The sequence below is a fragment of the Triticum dicoccoides genome, chromosome 5A (assembly GCF_002162155.2).
Source record: "Triticum dicoccoides isolate Atlit2015 ecotype Zavitan chromosome 5A, WEW_v2.0, whole genome shotgun sequence".
Lineage (NCBI taxonomy): Eukaryota > Viridiplantae > Streptophyta > Magnoliopsida > Poales > Poaceae > Triticum > Triticum dicoccoides.
The window spans coordinates 430,967,507-430,982,043 of record NC_041388.1 but is presented as its reverse complement, the minus strand read 5'-3'; the positions used below and the strand labels follow the sequence as shown (position 1 = coordinate 430,982,043).

At 44.3% G+C, this 14,537-nt stretch overlaps 1 pseudogene; it reads right to left on the bottom strand.

Annotated features, from left to right (window-relative positions):
• Positions 1 to 659: 659 nt before the first annotated feature.
• The window catches only part of LOC119297550, a 37,893-nt pseudogene continuing 24,015 nt past the window's right edge, over positions 660 to 14,537 (bottom strand).

Sequence of the window (14,537 nt, the reverse complement as noted above, 5' to 3'; positions counted from 1 at the left end):
GTAGTTTTGATCATGTAGCCGTAATCTTTTCTGCGGTTGATGCACGTTACGCTTTTTCAACTTTGTTTCCCATAGATTGCACACAACACAACATGTGTGACTAAAGCGTGTCAAATTATCATGAAAATATACGCGATGTAGAGTCATTACAAATAACATGGCATTTTTCAGTACAACTAATAGGGCAGATTCAGTACAAAGAACACGACAGATTCAGCATAAATAAGATGGCAGATCCAGTATACTTGACATGGCGGATTGAGTATAATTAACATGGCAGACCGAGTATATTTACCATGATAGATTCAGTATAAAATATCATGGCATATTTAGTACAAAATAGCATGGCAGATTAAACACATATAACATGGCAGATCAAGTACACACAACACGGCAACTGCAGTTACCCATTCAATGTATTTTCCTGCAACTTCTGATGCCCCTCAAGAGTCAGTCTCCCATTTCTAGAAAAAAATCACAACATCTAGGTTACAAAACAAAATGTCCCCAAGGACCATGTCACAGCGCCCCAATTTTGCTTACGGATTGCCCGTCCCTTTCTTCGTTTTCTTGTGTTTTGCTTGAATCTCCAATCTCGATTTGTACCTTATCTTTTTTGGACGCCCCTTTGTGATGGAACGGGGCGGCTTCCTGACCTGGGTTTGTGTGCTTGCTGTTCCAGATCCTATCTCTTAGTTTTCAGATGATGGCCCCGTGGACGAAGGCACACTTGATGTGCGGGGGAACCTGTGTAAGGCTTCCTCAGCTTTCCTCTTCTTGATCTCATCAAGCTCTCTTTTCAGGGCCTTTTCTAAGTGCATCTAGTGCCACCCTAGTTGGTTTTGGAGTATTGGCGACAAACCTAGTTGAGGGACTAATGTGTTTGTGAGAATTGCAGGATAACACAGGTAGAAGTCCCTCATTGATTCAGTTTTTCTACCAGAGATGACCCCTAAAAATGTATGAAGACATTGATGTCAAAGGTGGTATATGAACATATTCACATTGAAGACTATGACAAGAGAAGACATCGCATGAAGCCTATGGAGCTCGAAGACTTAGATCTTTCGTAGTTCTTTTTCTTCTTTATTGAGTCATAGGAACCACCATACTGTTAAGTGGGGTCCAAGAGAACCAGTCAGAATGACTGAAGTGATGCTTAAACAAAACCTATGTCTTCGAGTGAAGACTATGAGAGCGAATCTTGTCCAGAGTCGGACGAGTCAGCTTTGCTTGTAGCCCAAGTAAAGTTGCCGTGTGAGTTTGAAATCTGACCGTTGGAACACGTGTCAGTTCCTTAGTGACCCAGGGTCATTTCGGACAAATCAGGTCGGGTTGCCTAGTGGCTATAAATAGCCCACCCCCTACAACCATAAACGGTTGGCTGCTCAGATTCAGAGTACGGCTTTTGTCGTTTGAGAGCAACCCACCTCGAAGCCTTTGAGAGAGAATTCCTTGCGAGGATAAAGCCCTAACCACCCAGAGCCAAAGAGAATTAGGCATCACTGAAGTCTTCTTGTCTGTGTGATCTGAAGACTTATTACACTTGAGGACTGTGAATCCTCCAGCCGGTTAGGCGTCGTGTTCTGAGCATCCAAGAGACATTGTGGATCGCCGGTGAACGAAGTCTGTGAAGGTTTGGGAGTCTACCTTGAAGACTTACCAGAGTGATTGGGCAAGGTATGTGTGACCTTAGCTCAAGGGGAATACGGTGAGGATTGGGTGTCCTGAGCTGCATGTTCAGGACTGGGTGTCCGGGACTGTGTGTCCTCAGGTTTAAATACCTAGCCGCCCTAACCAGACGTACAGTTGTCACAGCAATTGGAACTGGTTCAACAAATCATTGTCTTCAACGGGTCACTGGTTTCTTCCTTCCCTTCTCTTTACTTACTATTACTCCTTGTGAAGTCATTGTATGTTTGCACTATCTTTTGTCTTCACTGAGTGACTGTGTGATCTGTTTGGCTTCTTAATATCTTCCTACCTGATCCTTACTACCTAGCTGCTATTAGTCATTGTTCTTTCACTTCATTGAATACATGACTATGGTTTACCTAGTGTAGTCTACCTTCCGCTGCATGGTAATAGGTTTATTTCTATCGTTTGTCTTCGAAACTTCCACGTTTTGAAGACTTTCATAAAAATCGCCTATTCACCCCCCCTCTAGTCGATATAACGCACTTTCAATTGGTATCAGAGAAAGGTACTCCCTTGTTCTGTGTGATTCGGTTTAACCACCTGGAGTTTTAGCTATGTCGACTGCAGGGATAATCAAAGTCTCCGCTGCGTGCCCCGTCTTCGATGGAACTGAATATCCCTACTAGAAGAATAAGATGCGCATGCATCTTGAAGCCATTGACGTCGACCTATGGTATGTCGTCAAGAATGGCGTTCCCAAGGCTGGAGAAGGTGTCACTGCTGCTGATGTCAAGAAGTTCGTTCAACTGGACTCTACTGCCAAGAATATCATCTGTGGTCATCTGACCAAAGGACAGTATGGCCGTGTGAGTGCTTTGGAAACATCTAAGCTAGTCTGGGACTGGCTCTCCAAGGTCAACGAAGGCGTCTCAACCCAGAGAGATCAGAGAATCAGTGTCCTTCACAACCTCTTCAACCGCTTCAAGCGAAATGACAATGAGAAAGTCCAGCTCACGTTTGATCGACTCACTGACATCACAAATGAGCTTCAAGCCCTCGGCGCTACTGAGATCACCAAGCATGAAGTCATCAAGACACTACTGAGATCACTTGACAACTCGTTTGACACCCTAGCCCTGATGATTCAAGAACGTCCTGATTTCAAGACACTCGATCCGTCTGACATACTTGAGAGGCTCAACACACATGAGTTTCAGCTTTCTGAGAAAAGAGATATCTACGGTCCAAACTATGGGCGAACTCGTGCCTTGAAGGCAAAAGCTGTCTCCTCATCTGAAGAAGAATCTGACAACAGTTCTGATGACCCTGAAGACATTGGAAAGGAACTTTCTATGCTTGTGAAGAAGTTCCAAAAATTCACCAAGAAGAAAGGCTTCAGGAAATCTTCACGATCAAGCTCAAGGAATGATGAAGTTTCTGCTCATGACTACAAGAAGAAAACATGCCACAAGTGCAAGAAAACTGGCCACTTCATCTCTGAGTGTCCGCAGTGGGACAATGAGAACAAAAAGAAGAAGAAGAGCAAGGAATATGACTCTGACGACAAGAAGAAGAAGAGATACTCAAAGTCTTCTTCCAAGTCTTCCTCAAAGTCTTCGTCACACAAGAAGAGCTCATCTGGCAAGGCACGTGCGTTTGTTGGCAAGGAAATGGATTCAGAGGAGGAGTCCGCTTCTGACGAGGAGGAGGTGGAGTCTAAGGAGGAGTCCGATTCTGGCATTGCAAGTCTGGCTACAGCATACGTTGCCAAGTCCATCTTCAACACTGAAGACAATGACTTCATCACCGACACCGATGCAAATGACAAGAACTACTCCGCTCCTACCTACTGCTTCATGGCACGCGGTGCCAAGGTAAACACATGCACTACTCACTATCAAACATCTAGTGAAGATGACTCTGATTGTGCTTCAAGACCCAGCTACAAAACACTTGCTAAAATTGCAACTGAACAACAGAAAGCTATGGAACATATTCAAAAACTGTTAGACAAAAGCGATGATCTGTTAGGCGCTGAAATGACTCGATCTGAGTCCTTAATTGAAGACATAAAAAATCTTCACGTTAAGTATGAGGAACTTGAAAGTCGTCATGAAATGCTCTCAACAACTCATGAAAAGCTTTCCTATGATTATCTTCAAAGGAAGCAAGATCTTGAGAAATTGAGCGCGGCTCATGAAGATCTTCAAAAGGAAAACGAGTCACTTCGCGCTGAACAGATCAGTTCCGCTCAGGAAGGATTTGAACCACCATGTCTTAAATGCATTGAGCGTGATAATGCTACTTCTGTTGTTGAATGTTCTACTGCTGCTACTGTTGAAATATCTTCAACTGTTGATGTGGTAACTAACCCCTCTGCTGAGGATACCATTGCTATTGCTGATGAGAATGCTAGGTTGAAGACATTGCTTGAAACAGGGATGTACAAAAGTCTTAAAGGGCATCAGACACTATGTGATGTCCTCAAAAGGCAGATTCTGAACCGAAACCCGAGGAAAGAGGGTGTTGGGTTCGTAAGGAAAATGAATGCTGATGGCTCTTATTGGAAACGTGAGCAGTATCCCAAAACCACATGGGTTGCTGCAAAGGAACCTTCAGCAGATCCATCCAATCTATCTGGATTCACTTGTGCTAACCCCATTGTCATTGATGAATCCTTTGATGCAAACTATAAACTGTTTAAGAATCAGAATGGTGAAGTGTTTTCCAGGTATATTGGTACTAACTGCAGGAATGGGCCGCCTATGAAGAAGATCTGGGTGCCGAAAAAGTGTTTGGAAAATCTTCCTGTGAATGTCATCATGACACCACAGTTGAAGAAGACAAACCCCAGACCACAAGCTTCATATGGTCCAAAGGCTTCATACGAGACAGAGGACTCACCTGAGTCGCACTAACGCAAATGTTTTGTAGGGAAACCATACTCAGGCCTATGAATATGAGCGCGGTTCATCGAACCGCCATGTTCATAAGGCCAAAAACTATTCTGCTTATTTTTATGAGTATTATTGTCCGCCTGCAAGACTTTTTGCTAGGGCTCCAAAGCCAAAGTTCTCAGACGCTGCACTTAGACTTATCGCTTCTAAGCCACCCTTGAAGATGTGGGTGGCTAAGAAGGCTTAACTCTCTTTTGCAGGGAAAGGTCTCCAGCAGAAAACCAAAATCTTCTGACGCTGTTGCTGGGGACCTTAAACAGCTTGTAGGGCGCAAGATCAAATGCCCGAATGGTCTTACTATGTACTTCGTTCCTGAATCTCTTGCTACTCTCCCTATCAGTCCTAATCTGGATCTAAGCTTTCATAACCCACTGGTTCATCAAATGTTTTTGCTTCACAATTCTCTTCATGAAGCCTATCCCCCTAACTGCACTGTAGGGTACGACACCAGCGTCTTCAGAATGGATTATTGATAGTGGGTGTACCAACCACATGACTGGCAAAAGAAGCCTTCTTATGGACTCAACCTTACGTCCATCCGACAAGAGTCACATCACATTTGCTGACACTGGTAAAAGTAAGGTATTGGGTCTAGGTAGAGTTGCAATATCAAAGGATCAACACATGGATAAAGTCATGCTTGTTGAATCCCTTGGCTTCAACTTAATGTCTGTCTCAATGCTTTGCGATTTGAACATGATCGTAATATTTGGAAAATATCGTTGCCTTGTTCTAATGGAATCTGACAAGTCTCTAGTGTTTGAAGGGTATCGGAAAGATGATTTGTACGTGGTAGATTTCTCAGCAGGACCACAGCTTGCCGTATGTCTTCTAGCAAAAGCTTCAGAATGCTGGCTCTGGCATCGAAGGCTAGGGCATGCTGACATGAGGAACCTCCACACCCTTGCAAAGAAGAAGCATGTCATAGGCATCGAGGGCGTCAAGTTCAATAAAGATCACTTATGCAGTGCCTGTGAAGCAGGAAAGATGACGAGGGCCAAACATCCCTCGAAGACAATCATGACTACTACTCGACCCTTTGAACTGCTCCACATGGATCTTTTCGGTCCCACTCATTACTCAACTCTTACTACTACTGCTTGTCTCTATGGCTTTGTCATTGTTGATGATTATTCTAGATATACTTGGGTGCACATAATCCTCTACAAGACTGAGGTGCAGGATGTCTTCAGACGCTTCGCCAATCGAGCAATGAACAACTATGGCGCCAAGATAAAGCACATCAGAAGTGACAATGGCACTGAATTCAAGAACACTGGCCTTGATACATATCTTGATACCTTGGGCATCACACATGAATTCTCAGCCCCATACACGCCACAGCAGAATGGCGTAGTCGAACGCAAGAACAGAACACTCATTGAGATGGCCCGAACGATGCTTGATGAATACAAGACTCCAAGAAAATTCTGGCCTGAAGCCATTGATACTGCATGCCATACAATCAATCGTGTTTATCTTCACAAGCTTCTGAACAAGACATCTTATGAGCTCCTTACTGGCAAGAAGCCAAATGTCAGTTACTTCAGAGTATTTGGCGCCAGGTGCTGGATCAAGGATCCACATGACACTTCAAAATTTGCACCAAAAGCACATGAGGGTTTTATGCTTGGATATGGAAAGGATTCGCACTCCTACAGAGTCTTCAATCTCTTTCATTATAAAGTGGTTGAAACAGTGGATGTGCGGTTCGATGAGACTAACGGTTCACAAAGAGAGCACCTGCCAAATGTGCTAGATGAAGTTCCATCCAGTGAATCAATCAAGCTAATGGGAACTGGAGAAATCATACCTTCTGAAGCTCAACCTGAAGACGAACTTATCATCTCCGCACCTGATCAACCTGAAGACAATGCTCAGCCTGAAGACATTCCCTCTAACAACGACAATGATCAGCAAGAGCAAAATCTTCGCCCTGTACATCCTCGTGTTGCCAATGAAGTGCAGATTGAGAGAATAATTGATAGCATCAATGCACCCGGTCCACTCACTCATTCAAGGGCAACTCAGCTAGCAAATTTCTGTGGGCACTTCGCATTCGTCTCAATAACAGAACCCAAGAAAGTTGAAGAAGCCTTCATGGAACCTGAATGGATTCAAGCTATGCAATAAGAGCTTCAACAGCTTGAGCTGAATAATGTATGGGAACTGGTTAAGCGTCCTGATCCTCGGAAGCACAACATAATAGGCACCAAATGGATATACCGCAACAAGCAAGATGAGCATGGTCAAGTTGTCAGAAACAAAGCTCGTCTCGTTGCTCAAGGATATACTCAAGTGGAAGGCATTGACTTCAATGAAACATTTGCTCCTGTGGCTAGACTTGAAGCCATACGCATGCTGCTGGCCTATGCAAATCATCATAACATACTTCTATATCAAATGGATGTGAAGAGTGCCTTTCTCAATGGCAAGATTGAATAATAAGTGTATGTTGCACAACCGCCTGGCTTTGAAGATCCAAAACATCCTGACATGGTATACAAGCTCAACAAGACACTGTATGGCCTCAAACAAGCCCCTCGGGCCTGGTACGACACACTCAAATACTTCCTGAAGAGCAAAGGCTTCATACCTGGTTCCCTCGACCCCACTCTCTTCACGAAGACATATGATGGTGAACTGTTTGTGTGCCAAATATATGTGGATGACATTATCTTCGGCTGCACCAATCAGAAGTACAGTGAAGAGTTTGGATATATGGTGCAAGAGCAATATCAGATGTCCATGATGGGAGAGCTGAAGTTCTTGCTCGGTCTTCAAATACGACAGCAACGCAACGGCATCTTCATATGTCAAGAGAAGTATCTCAAAGATTGCCTGAAGAAGTTCGGTATGCAAGACTGCAAAGGCTTCACGACGCCAATGCCAGCCAAGCATCATCTGGGTCCTGACGACAATGGTAAAGAGTTCGATCAAAAGGTATACCGCTCCATGATTAGTTCTTTGCTTTATCTATGTGCATCTAGGCCAGATATTATGCTTAGTGTTTGCATGTGTGCTTGATTTCAAGCGGCACCAAAGGAGTCGCATCACTTAGCTGTGAAGCAAATTCTTCGATATTTGGCTCACACCCCAACTCTAGGATTATGGTATCCAAAGGGCTCAGAGTTTGATCTGGTTGGATTCTTGGATGCTGATTATGCTGGTGACAAAGTGGATCGCAAGTCTACATCAGGCACATGTAATTTTCTAGGACGATCACTTGTATGTTGGTCTTCAAAGAAACAGAACTGTGTATCTCTCTCCACTGCTGAATCTGAATACATTGCTGCTGGATCTTGCTGCGCTCAGCTTCTGTGGATGAAGCAAACACTCAAGGACTATGGCATTCATCTGAAGCAAGTGCCACTCTACTGCGACAACGAAAGCGCCATCAAGATTGCCAACAACCCAGTTCAGCACTCGAAGACAAAGCACATTGAAATTCGTCATCACTTTCTCAGAGATCATGTTGTGAAGGAAGATATTGATATCATACACGTCAACACTGAAGAGCAATTGGCAGATATCTTCACCAAGCCCTTTGATGAGAAGAGATTTTGCAAGTTACAGTGTGAGCTAAATATCTTGGAATCCTCAAATGTCCTGTGATCAGGCACACATCCTAACACTTATGCATATTGATGACTTAGATGTGCAACACACAAAGTAAAGTATATCTTCCATAAATGAAGACATACATTCTAAGTGTGAATACATTAATGTGGAATTTGTCTTCGGAGCGCCACGATAATTGTGCGCCGTGTCTGGGTCTAATACTTCCTACACGGTGGGTAACGCCACCACCAAATGTTCTGTTTGAAGTGTTTCACTCATGGCGTTACATTTGCTATGTCTTCACATTTGGTTTGGCTTCAATCTCAACATGTCTTCATGATTATCTTCACTATGTTGATTATATATATACTAGTGTTCTGTCCTCTACAGCATTCACTTATAGCTGTGTCTTCTTGTTGAATCTTTTGAACTAAGTGAATGTGATCGGACCCTAACCTCTCTATGCTTTCTATCTCAAACTCTATCTCTCCAAATCATATGCATTCTATTGAAACTGTCGAATGTCTTCTCTGCGTCCTTGTCAGCAGAAGATACAGAGACAAACATTAAGTCTGTTTTCAATGCTCATTCCTTCACCTGAAACCCGGAGAAGTGGGAACGACCACCCGACAATCCAAGCGTGCGTGGGATGTGGAACAACCCCCGATATGCTGCATGACGGCCACGTGTCCCTCAGATGTGAATCGCCAGGGGAACCTGTGTAATAACGCAGTGCCGCCCCTGTACCTATAAATACACGCCTCACCACAGTCATTATCTCTTCTTCCACTCTCGCACGAACCCTAGCGCCACCGCTAGCCCTCGACGACGTCGGCGATGAAGCGCTTCGCTGCTGCAACCTCTCCGACGCCGTCTTCACGCCGACCGCGGACATCATCCTATCCGCCGTCGCCGTAGGTGCCCTCCGTCACCAAGTTAGGGCACGGAAGATCGAACTGCTCGGCCTCCTCTTCCACTCCGTCTAGCAGTTCTTCGTGTGGTAAATAAAACTTCCTTTTTACGGCCCCTTTGATCCTATAGCTTTATCACTTTCTACCACAAGCAGTTTCTATTCACACAAGTTGGATCTCTTTCATACTGCATCTCATAAGATGCCTAGTATATTCACTTATGCTTCACAAAGTAGTTAGATTCCTCACTTGTACTGATCTGTGGATTCGTACAAATCTGGAACCAACTCCTTATCTATGAGTGAATGTCTTCGCACGATGAGGTCAATGTATTCTAAACTGATTTATCTTCAAAATCTTCTGAGAATGCATATGACCTCTTCCCCTTCCCTCGCACCTTAATGCTGTCACAGGTACATGTCCGTGGGAGAATCCCTTGGTTCTCATAGTCTGCATTCATTTGCAGAATTCTTACAGTATCACATAAATTCTCCCGAAGCCAGTTCCTGTCTGTCCAGCAAGAAAAAGCCTTTGAAGCCTTTGAACGTATTGAAGCCTTTCAGTTTAAAGTTCATGGCTTTAGAGAAATCAGCAAGGAAGGGTGGCAGAAAGCATCATGGAGAAACATCAAGAGATCTGCCGGATGACCTCTCAGAACTGTACAAGACAGATCCTGAAGAGGATTACAATCAGCGCAAGACACGAATCCAATGGATTCGACGCTATTGGCAGAACAGTGGTTCAAGTACAGATTTGTGACAAAGGAATATGCTAAAAAGAATGCCATCAAGCGACCATGGGGAGACATCCTCTACAAAAATCTTTAACCCAGGACCAGAGATGAAGCCATTGAACAAGGTTTCTATCCCTGCATGGTCCGTGGGCCACAGCCTGCAGATGCACACTCATCGTCACTACTATGGTGTCGTGACGACATTCTGTTCAAGCGCAACTTCCAGTTTGCCCAGAACTCAGCAAAGCAGAACAAGAAGTCATTGGGACTAGACTTCAACCCTGGTCCTTCTGCTCCAAGGGCTGACGGCACACGAGATGCAGAACCCAATGTCGTCGGTCCTTTCTACAACCTTGAAGGTCTCATCACCCATATCTTGGTTCAAGGGACATCCGTGAATGAGCCTGCAGATGACGCTGAATCAGATGAAGCGCCTGCAGCGCCGAAGCCAAAGAAGCAGCCTAAAGCTTCAAATCCTGCCTCTGCTTCAAAAATCTCATGGGTGAAGCCACTGGCAACTGCACCTCCTAAAGACAGTGTGCAGTCTGAAGATTTGTCACGCATCTCCAAGCCCCAGAAGGTCAAGATGCCTCTGCCACACACCGGCCAAGAACTGACAGCTGTTGCTGCTCTGCGTAATGATGCCATTAATCTGTCAAGTGATGAAGATCTTGTAGATGACGCTCTTGAGCAACTGATCAAGAGCAAAGAAGAACCAGAAATCTTCAATAATCTGCCTCTCTTTGACGTGGCAATCATCCACAACTTCATTGATGAATGGTTTGACACGCCCAACATCAGCTTCGAAGATCTGCAACTTCCCATTGGCCTCAGTGTCGCCTTCCATGGCGCCATTGCTTCAGAGTTAGCTATCGCCCAACGCATTGTTGAACTGAAGCAGAAGATTGACTTTGAGAAATCTCAGTTCAAGAAGCATATGGCCAAGCTCAACATGCAAGAGGTGAAGAACTTCAAGATTATGCTGCACGAGCTCAAGGAAGCCTTTCTCAAGAAATGTGCAGAAGCTCAGGGTTCTCGTGAGCGCATGAAGGTCCTGGCTGACAGGTGTGTGCAAGCCTACAATGAGGCTGAGAAGCGTAAGGCCCTTGGGCGTCCTGGCATCGACCCCAGGATGGCTGCAAAGAAGAAGAAGAAGCCCGCTATGGCTGAACCCGACACACCAAGGCAGGAAGCAGTTCCAATTGTCTTCCCAACTAGCATGACTGGCTCGAAGCCAAAAGCCAGGTCTACTGCTTCAGAACTGAAGAAGACAAGGACTGCTGAGGCTGAAGCAAGGAAGAGGAAACATCCTGAAGCCTCTGCTACTTCCCCTTCCAAGAAGAAGAGAAATACCAAGAAGGAACGGGCTGCTCCCATAGAGCCCTTGATTGTTGAACCCATCTCCATGATTCACCCTGAAGCTGAACCTCAAGAGCGCCAACTGACTGTCCATGAGCCTGCTTTCACAGGGGCTCATGAAGCTGAAGACATTCCAGCAGCTGATCCCATCGCTGCTGAAGACATTGGTCACCATGACCATGTTGAAGATGATGCAGTTCTTCCTCAGCTCGAGCACCAACAGGTATCATCGCCTGTGCTCACGCACAACGAGCTCATCATAGGGATGGCAATGGGGCCCCATACCCGCCAAACCCATGGGGATTTCATTCATTAGGGGTAGGGGATGGGTGAAAATCTTCCCCATGGGGATATTTACCGAACTTATTTATTCCCCATAGGGTACAACGGGGATGGGGATGGTATGCTAGTCCCCAGACCCGCTACCCAACGGGGACCCGCATTTTACATATGACATGTAGGACCATATATATGTTTATATATACAGGATGAAGTCAACCCTAAAAAATTAATAACCCTAGCTCTCATCTTATCGTGCTCACCTCAGCCGCCGCCATGCCGAAGTCAACACGTCCTACTCCTAGATCTGCAGCAACAGGAGAAGCACAACGCCGTAGCTCAAGGTTCCTAGGTAACGCTGATGCATCAAATTCATCAGCCACGACCCAGGCACCAGCAGCCGGACGGCCATCACCTCGTCTCCTACAGCCATCCATCTCCACAGTGCTCTCTCTCTCTCTCTCTCTCTCTCTCTCTCTCTCTCTCTCTCTCTCGTGTTTATCCTCTTCGAGCGACTAGAAGAAAGAAGGGGATAGGAGAAGCCGACAGCTTCGACCTAGCAGAGGCTGGCGGCGGCGGCGGCGCAGGTGCGCCGTCCCCCTGAGCCACTCCCCGCCATAGAGTCCGATAACGGCGCAGGTGCCTTCCTCGCCGGCCGCCGTGCCCCGCCGTCCTTAGCCATGCCTAGCCGAGCTCCCTGCCCGCCCTCCTTCTAGTTGATTGGCCCTCATGCTCCGGCGTGGACATCTTCTGCTGATGGAGATTGGCCCATACATGATGGAGATTGGAATTTGTGAAGATTGTTTTTCATGTATGTCTCACATGTAGTATCTTGTAGTACTGATCGGCGTCCAGACTTTTTAGATTCGGTCATGAAGCTGAAATTTTAGATTGATTTAGTACTGGTCATCATCCACAATTTTTAAGATTTAGTTGTTTTTCGTCGACCCTTGGCTTGCAAACTTTTAGATTGATTTTAGTACTGTTCATCAATCATCATCCACTAATTTTTGGGGGAGAGTCAGTTCTGAATTGTGCCGTGCTAGCACTGAATAATTAGTCAGTAGTTTCAGAAATCATAATCACATAATGATTGATTATGATTTTTTACACTTCTTTACTACCACAACAGTCTATTTACATGAATTGATTTGTACGCATGCCTATGATAAATGTAGTATCATTTTTTTCATGATCATTATGTAATTGTAATTGGTAACTACATATATTACTCAATACCATATATATTCTTGCATTTAACATGATAATAATTTAGTGTGTGCAAATCAATGCATATCCCTTTATTCTTTCCACGTAGTGGGAGATAAGTAGCATTTTCAACATGGGGTAGCAGTACTGTACTATACTGATGAACAAAATCATATGTTTTAAACTTCTTTCATCTTGTAGATCCTTGATCCATTGGATTCCACCGCTGGAAGCAGCAGCCTAGTCACCGCTCCTACACTGACATCCCCTCAACATGAATCTGATGAGGTACCAGTATCATAGGCTGAGCCCATGAATACAGATTCAGTTGTCATAGAGGAAGACATCAAAGAAGATGAAGCACAAGAGGAAGAAAATGAAGCAGAAGAAGTAGTCGTTCGTCCTAGGAGGAAGTTGACATCTCCTGTTTGGAAGGAGTTTAAGAAAGTAAAAGTGAAGAACATGATGAAGGCCAAGTGTAACTGGTGCTCAAAGAAGCTTGGAGGGGAAACAAGAAATGGAACGAAGCATCTCCTTGACCATTTAAAGATATGTCCATATCGCAAGAGGCCTGCGGACACCAAGAAGCAAACTTCTTTGAGGTATAGTTCGAATGTACAAGGTGGGAAAGTTGCTGTAGAGAACTATACTTTTGACCAGGATGTTGCTAGAAAGGCTCTTGGTTCCATGTTTCTTCTCCATGACTATCCTCTGTCAATTGTTGATCACATTGGGTTTAGAAAATTTGTTTCTGCACTCCAGCCATTATTTAAGATGGTGAGAAGAAATACTATTAGGAGTGACATCTTAGATAGCTATAAAATTGAAAAGAAGAGGGCTATCAACTACATGGAGAAAAATAAAAGCAGGGTGGCTATCACTACAGATATGTGGACGTCTAAACATCAGAAAAGAGGCTACATGGCTATCACAGCACATTTCGTTGATGAATCCTGGAAGCTTCAGAGCTATATTATGAGGTATTTTTGGTCATATATTTTGTGTTATTTTTTATGCAAACTGCACCACCGTTGTATAACATGGTCTCTAATAACAAGCTTTTGCATTTTTATATGCAGATTTATTTATGTTCCAGCACCACACACAACTCGTGTAATTGCCGAGATACTTCATGATGCACTGGTCGAATGGTATCTGGAAGATAAGGTATCTACATTGACTGTTGATAATGCCACAACAAATGATGCTTGCATTCCCATATTAGAGAATCTGATAGGTCCAAGTAAGCTTATGTTAGGTGGCAAGCTTTTACATATGCGTTGTTGTGCGCATATTCTTAACCTGATAGTCAAGGATGGTTTGGATGTGTTAGAAGAATCGGTTGAGAAAATCCGTGATAGTGTTGCATTCTGGACTAGCACACCTAAGGGAATAGAGAATTTTCAAGAGGTTGCCAAGATGCTGAAAGTAGACCAAAGTAAAAAATTATCCCTTGATGTGAAAACACGATGGAACTCTACGTACTTTATGCTCAGTGTTGCTTTACGCTACAAGAGTGTATTTAATCGCTTGAGGCAGCGGGAAAAGACCTTTACTTGTGCTCCTAGTGATGATGATTGGAAATTTTGTGGAGAAGTCTGTGATAGGCTTAAGTTGTTTGCTGACATTACTAAAATATTTTCTGGGACTCAGTATGTGACTGCTAATATTTACTTTCCTAAGATCTGTGAAATTAAAATGAATATAAGGAAGTGGTCGAAGTGTGGGAATGAAATTATAGAACCTATGTCAGATGCTATGAGTGCAAAATTTGACAAGTACTGGTCTGATATCCAAGGTCTCATGGGTATTGCTACACTCCTTGATCCACGGTTTAAGATTGATATGCTGCATGTGTGCTTTGAAATGCTCCTTGGTGACGAGTCCATT